The sequence below is a fragment of the Taudactylus pleione genome, unplaced genomic scaffold (assembly GCF_031769625.1).
Source record: "Taudactylus pleione unplaced genomic scaffold, aTauple2 ptg000134l, whole genome shotgun sequence".
NCBI lineage: Eukaryota > Metazoa > Chordata > Amphibia > Anura > Myobatrachidae > Taudactylus > Taudactylus pleione.
In genome coordinates, this window is record NW_028284536.1 from 6,737,127 (window position 1) to 6,743,056 (window position 5,930).

The 5,930-nt window shown below is 34.6% G+C and overlaps 1 non-coding gene across 1 annotated transcript; it reads right to left on the reverse strand.

Annotated features, from left to right (window-relative positions):
* Nucleotides 1-320: 320 nt before the first annotated feature.
* On the reverse strand, nucleotides 321-394 carry TRNAT-GGU (transfer RNA threonine (anticodon GGU)). The gene has a single exon. It is a non-coding gene; the product is annotated as a tRNA-Thr (tRNA).
* Between the last annotated feature and the right edge of the window lie 5,536 nt (nucleotides 395-5,930).

Consider the following 5,930-nt stretch of genomic DNA (forward strand, 5'->3'; position numbering starts at 1 on the left):
TGTAAGAAAAATCTTCACACTTCAACAAGTTTTTCGTAATTCCTTACCTTTGTACTGATAAGATAACACCTGGTTTTAACATAACACAGGCTTCCACTTAAAAATGCTGCTAGGCTGCATTGTGCTGATTAGATATCACCTGAAACAACATTTACCTTCAGGTATTTTCTAAATGTTGAATAAATTGGCTTAAATCAAATTAAACTCACTTTAGAGATAATTGTTTCAGAGAAAATCTTGAAACCTTCCTTAAAATAGGTAGTTTGACATGTTGACTTCTCTACCTAAAAATCCCCTAAACTTGATTAAAAGAAGATTCTCGTCCCTGGGTGGGATTGAACCACCAACATTCCAGTTACCAGCCGAACACGCTAACCAATTGTGCCACAGAAACCCTATATGAGACATAAACAAACAACAGCTAAGAAACATTGATCTGGAAAGTTTCCTTGCCAAAGTTTATAAAGTCTCTAATCTGGACAGTTATTTTAGGATTTTTCGTTAATTAAAAGGAACACATTGCCATGTTCTTGTCATGAATCAACCCTTCTTGAGTTCTAAGCACTTCCATGAGCAGCAGAGTGGCGCAGCGGAAGCGTGCTGGGCCCATAACACAGAGGTCGATGGATCGAAACCATCCTCTGCTATGTGCTATTTTCATTTATCAAATCTAAAATTGGGATTGCTATTTTTACTTTTTTGGTCTTTGCTTATAGTAGAAATCCATTATCATCTTAACTCATTTAATTCGTATTTTGACAGAAGTGCTGTAGCAAAAAATCCACATAATGTCTTTACTTTACCCTATTACTTCTATGGTTATTGAGAAAAACAAACTACATTGACTCCAGAAGAGCAAATCAGGTGTTCTAACAAGTAATTTATCAAAATCATCTTTCCAGCTTACACTTTGGTGATTCAATAAGACAATGATTTTGTAAGAAAAATCTTCACACTTCAACAAGTTTTTCGTAATTCCTTACCTTTGTACTGATAAGATAACACCTGGTTTTAACATAACACAGGCTTCCACTTAAATATGCTGCTAGGTTGCATTCTGCTGATTAGATATCACCAGGAACAACATTAACCTTCAGGTATTTTCTAAATGTTGAATAAATTGGCTTAAATCAAATTAAACTCACTTTAGAGATAATTGTTTCAGAGAAAGTCTTGAACCCTACCATAAAATAGGTAGTTTGACATGTTGACTTCTCTACCTAAAAATCCCCAAAATTTGACTAATAGAAGATTCTCGTCCCTGGATGGTATTGATCCACCAATATTCCAAGTAACAGCTGAACGTGCTAACCAATTGTGCCACAGAGACCCTATATGAGACATAAACAAACAACAGCTAAGAAACATTGATCTGGAAAGTTTCCTTGCCAAAGTTTATAAAGTCTCTAATCTGGACAGTTATTTTAGGATTTTTCGTTAATTAAAAGTAACACATTCCCATGTTCTTGTCATGAATCAACCCTTCTTGAGTTCTAAGCACTTCCATGAGCAGCAGAGTGGCGCAGCGGAAGCGTGCTGGGCCCATAACCCAGAGGTCGATGGATCGAAACCATACTCTGCTATGTGCTATTTTCATTTATCAAATCTAAAATTGGGATTGCTATTTTGACTTTTTTGGTCTTTGCTTATAGTAGAAAATCCATTTTCATCTTAACTCATTTTAATCGTATTTTGACAGAAGTGCTGTAGCAAAAAATCCACATAATGTCTTTAATTTACCCTATTACTTCTATGGTTATTGAGAAAAACAAACTACATTGACTCCAGAAGAGCAAATCAGGTGTTCTAACAAGTAATTTATCAAAATCATCTTTCCAGCTTACACTTTGGTGATGCAATAAGACAATGATTTTGAAAGAAAAATCTTCACACTTCAAAAAGTTTTTCTTAATTCCTTACCTTTGCACTGATAAGATAACACCTGGTTTTAACATAACACAGGCTTCCACTTAAAAATGCTGCTAGGTTGCATTCTGCTGATTAGATATAACCAGGAACAACATTAACCTTCAGGTATTTTCTAAATGTTGAATAAATTGGCTTAAATCAAATTAAACTCACTTTAGAGATAATTGTTTCAGAGAAAGTCTTGAACCCTAACATAAAATAGGTAGTTTGACATGTTGACTTCTCTACCTAAAATTCCCCAAAATTTGACTAATAGAAGATTCTCGTCCCTGGGTGCGATTGAACCACCAATATTCCAATTAATAGCCGAACGTGCTAACCAATTGCGCCACAGAGACCCTATATGAGACATAAACAAACAACAGCTAAGAAACATTTATCTGGAAAGTTTCCTTGCCAAAGTTTATAAAGTCTCTAATCTGGACAGTTATTTTAGGATTTTTCGTTAATTAAAAGGAACACATTGCCATGTTCTTGTGATGAATCAACCCTTCTTGAGTTCTAAGCACTTCCATGAGCAGCAGAGTGGCGCAGCGGAAGCGTGCTGGGCCCATAAGCCAGAGGTTGATGGATCGAAACCATCCTCTGCTATGTGCTATTTTCATTTATCAAATCTAATATTGGGATTGCTATTTTGACTTTTTTGGTCTTTGCTTATAGTAGAAAATCCATTATCATCTTAACTCATTTAATTCGTATTTTGACAGAAGTGCTGTAGCAAAAATACACATAATGTCTTTACTTTACCCTATTACTTCTATGGTTATTGAGAAAAACAAACTACATTGACTCCAGAAGAGCAAATCAGGTGTTCTAACAAGTAATTTATCAAAATCATCTTTCCAGCTTACACTTTGGTGATTCAATAAGACAATGATTTTGTAAGAAAAATCTTCACACTTCAACAAGTTTTTCGTAATTCCTTAACTTTGTACTGATAAGATAACACCTCGTTATAACATAACACAGGCTTCCACTTAAAAATGCTGCTAGCTTGCATTCTGCTGATTAGATATCACCAGGAACAACATTAACCTTCAGGTATTTTCTAAATGTTGAATAAATTGGCTTAAATCAAATTAAACTCACTTTAGAGATAATTGTTTCAGAGAAAGACTTGAACCCTACCATAAAATAGGTAGTTTGACATGTTGACTTCTCTATCTAAAAATCCTCAAAATTTGACTAATAGAAGGTTCTTGTCCCAGGGAGGGATTGAACAACCAACTTTCCAGTTAACATCTGAATGCGCTAACCAATTGCACCACAGAGACCCTATATGAGACATAAACAAATAACAGCTAAGAAACATTGATCTGGAAAGTTTCCTTGCCAAAGTTTATAAAGTCTCTAATCTGGACAGTTATTTTAGGATTTTTCATTAATTAAAAGGAACACATTGCCATGTTCTTGTGATGAATCAACCCTTCTGGAGTTCTAAGCACTTCCATGAGCAGCAGAGTGGCGCAGCGGAAGCGTGCTGGGCCCATAACTCAGAGGTCGATGGATCAAAACCATCCTCAGCTATGTGCTATTTTCATTTATCAAATCTAAAATTGGGATTGTTATTTTGACTTTTTTGGTCTTTGCTTATAGTAGAAAATCCATTATCATCTTAACTCATTTTAATCGTATTTTGACAGAAGTGCTGTAGCAATAAATCCACATAATGTCTTTACTTTACCCTATTACTTCTATGGTTATTGAGAAAAACAAACTACATTGACTCCAGAAGAGCAAATCAGGTGTTCTAACAAGTAATTTATCAAAATCATCTTTCCAGCTTACACTTTGGTGATGCAATAAGACAATGATTTTGTAAGAAAAATCTTCACACTTCAAAAAGTTTTTCTTAATTCCTTACCTTTGTACTGATAAGATAACACCTGGTTTTAACATAACACATGCTTCCACTTAAAAATGCTGCTAGTTTGCATTGTGCTGATTAGATATCACTTGGAACAACATTAACCTTCAGGTATTTTCTAAATGTTGAATAAATTGTCTTAAATCAATTTAAACGCACTTTAGAGATAATTGTTTCAGAGAAAGTCTTGAACCCTACCATAAAATAGGTAATTTAACATGTTGACTTCTCTACATAAAAATCCCCAAAATTTGACTAATAGAAGATTCTCATCCCTCGGTGGAATTGAACCACCAACATTCTGGTTAACAGCTAAACGAGCTAATCAATTGCACCACAGAGACCCTATATGAGACATAAACAAATAACAGCTAAGAAACATTGATCTGGAAAGTTTCCTTGCCAAAGTTTAAAAAGTCTCTAATCTGGACAGTTATTTTAAGATTTTTCGTTAATTAAAAGGAACACATTGCCATGTTCTTGTGATGGATCAACCCTTCTTGAGTTCTAAGCACTTCCATGAGCAGCAGAGTGGCGCAGCGGAAGCGTGCTGGGCCCATAACCCAGAGGTCGATGAATCGAAACCATCCTCTGCTATGTGCTATTTTCATTTATCAAATCTAAAATTGGGATTACTTTTTTGGCTTTGCTTATAGTAGAAAATCCATTATCATCTTAACTCATTTTAATCGTATTTTGACAGAAGTGCTGTAGCAATAAATCCACATAATGTCTTTACTTTACCCTATTACTTCTATGGTTATTGAGAAAAACAAACTACATTGACTCCAGAAGAGCAAATCAGGTGTTCTAACAAGTAATTTATCAAAATCATCTTTCCAGCTTACACTTTGGTGATTCAATAAGACAATGATTTTGTAAGAAAAATCTTCACACTTCAACAAGTTTTTCGTAATTCCTTACCTTTGTACTGATAAGATAACACCTGGTTTTAACATAACACAGGCTTCCACTTAAAAATGCTGCTAGGCTGCATTGTGCTGATTAGATATCACCTGAAACAATATTTACCTTCAGGTATTTTCTAAATGTTGAATAAATTGGCTTAAATCAAATTAAACTCACTTTAGAGATAATTGTTTCAGAGAAAGTCTTGAAACCTTCCTTAAAATAGGTAGTTTGACATGTTGACTTCTCTACCTAAAAATCCCCTAAACTTGATTAAAAGAAGATTCTCGCCCCTGGGTGGGATTGAACCACCAACATTCCAGTTAACAGTCAAACACGCTAACCAATTGTGCCACAGAAACCCTATATGAGACATAAACAAACAACAGCTAAGAAACATTGATCTGGAAAGTTTCCTTGCCAAAGTTTATAAAGTCTCTAATCTGGACAGTTATTTTAGGATTTTTTGTTAATTAAAAGGAACACATTGCCATGTTCTTGTCATGAATCAACCCTTCTTGAGTTCTAAGCACTTCCATGAGCAGCAGAGTGGCGCAGCGGAAGCGTGCTGGGCCCATAACACAGAGGTCGATGGATCGAAACCATCCTCTGCTATGTGCTATTTTCATTTATCAAATCTAAAATTGGGATTGCTATTTTGACTTTTTTGGTCTTTGCTTATAGTAGAAAATCCATTATCATCTTAACTCATTTAATTCGTATTTTGACAGAAGTGCTGTAGCAAAAAATCCACATAATGTCTTTACTTTACCCTATTACTTCTATGGTTATTGAGAAAAACAAACTACATTGACTCCAGAAGAGCAAATCAGGTGTTCTAACAAGTAATTTATCAAAATCATCTTTCCAGCTTACACTTTGGTGATTCAATAAGACAATGATTTTGTAAGAAAAATCTTCACACTTCAACAAGTTTTTCGTAATTCCTTACCTTTGTACTGATAAGATAACACCTGGTTTTAACATAACACAGGCTTCCACTTAAAAATGCTGCTAGGCTGCATTGTGCTGATTAGATATCACCTGAAACAACATTTACCTTCAGGTATTTTCTAAATGTTGAATAAATTGGCTTAAATCAAATTAAACTCACTTTAGAGATAATTGTTTCAGAGAAAATCTTGAAACCTTCCTTAAAATAGTTAGTTTGACATGTTGACTTCTCTACCTAAAAATCCCCTAAACTTGATTAAAAGAAGATTCT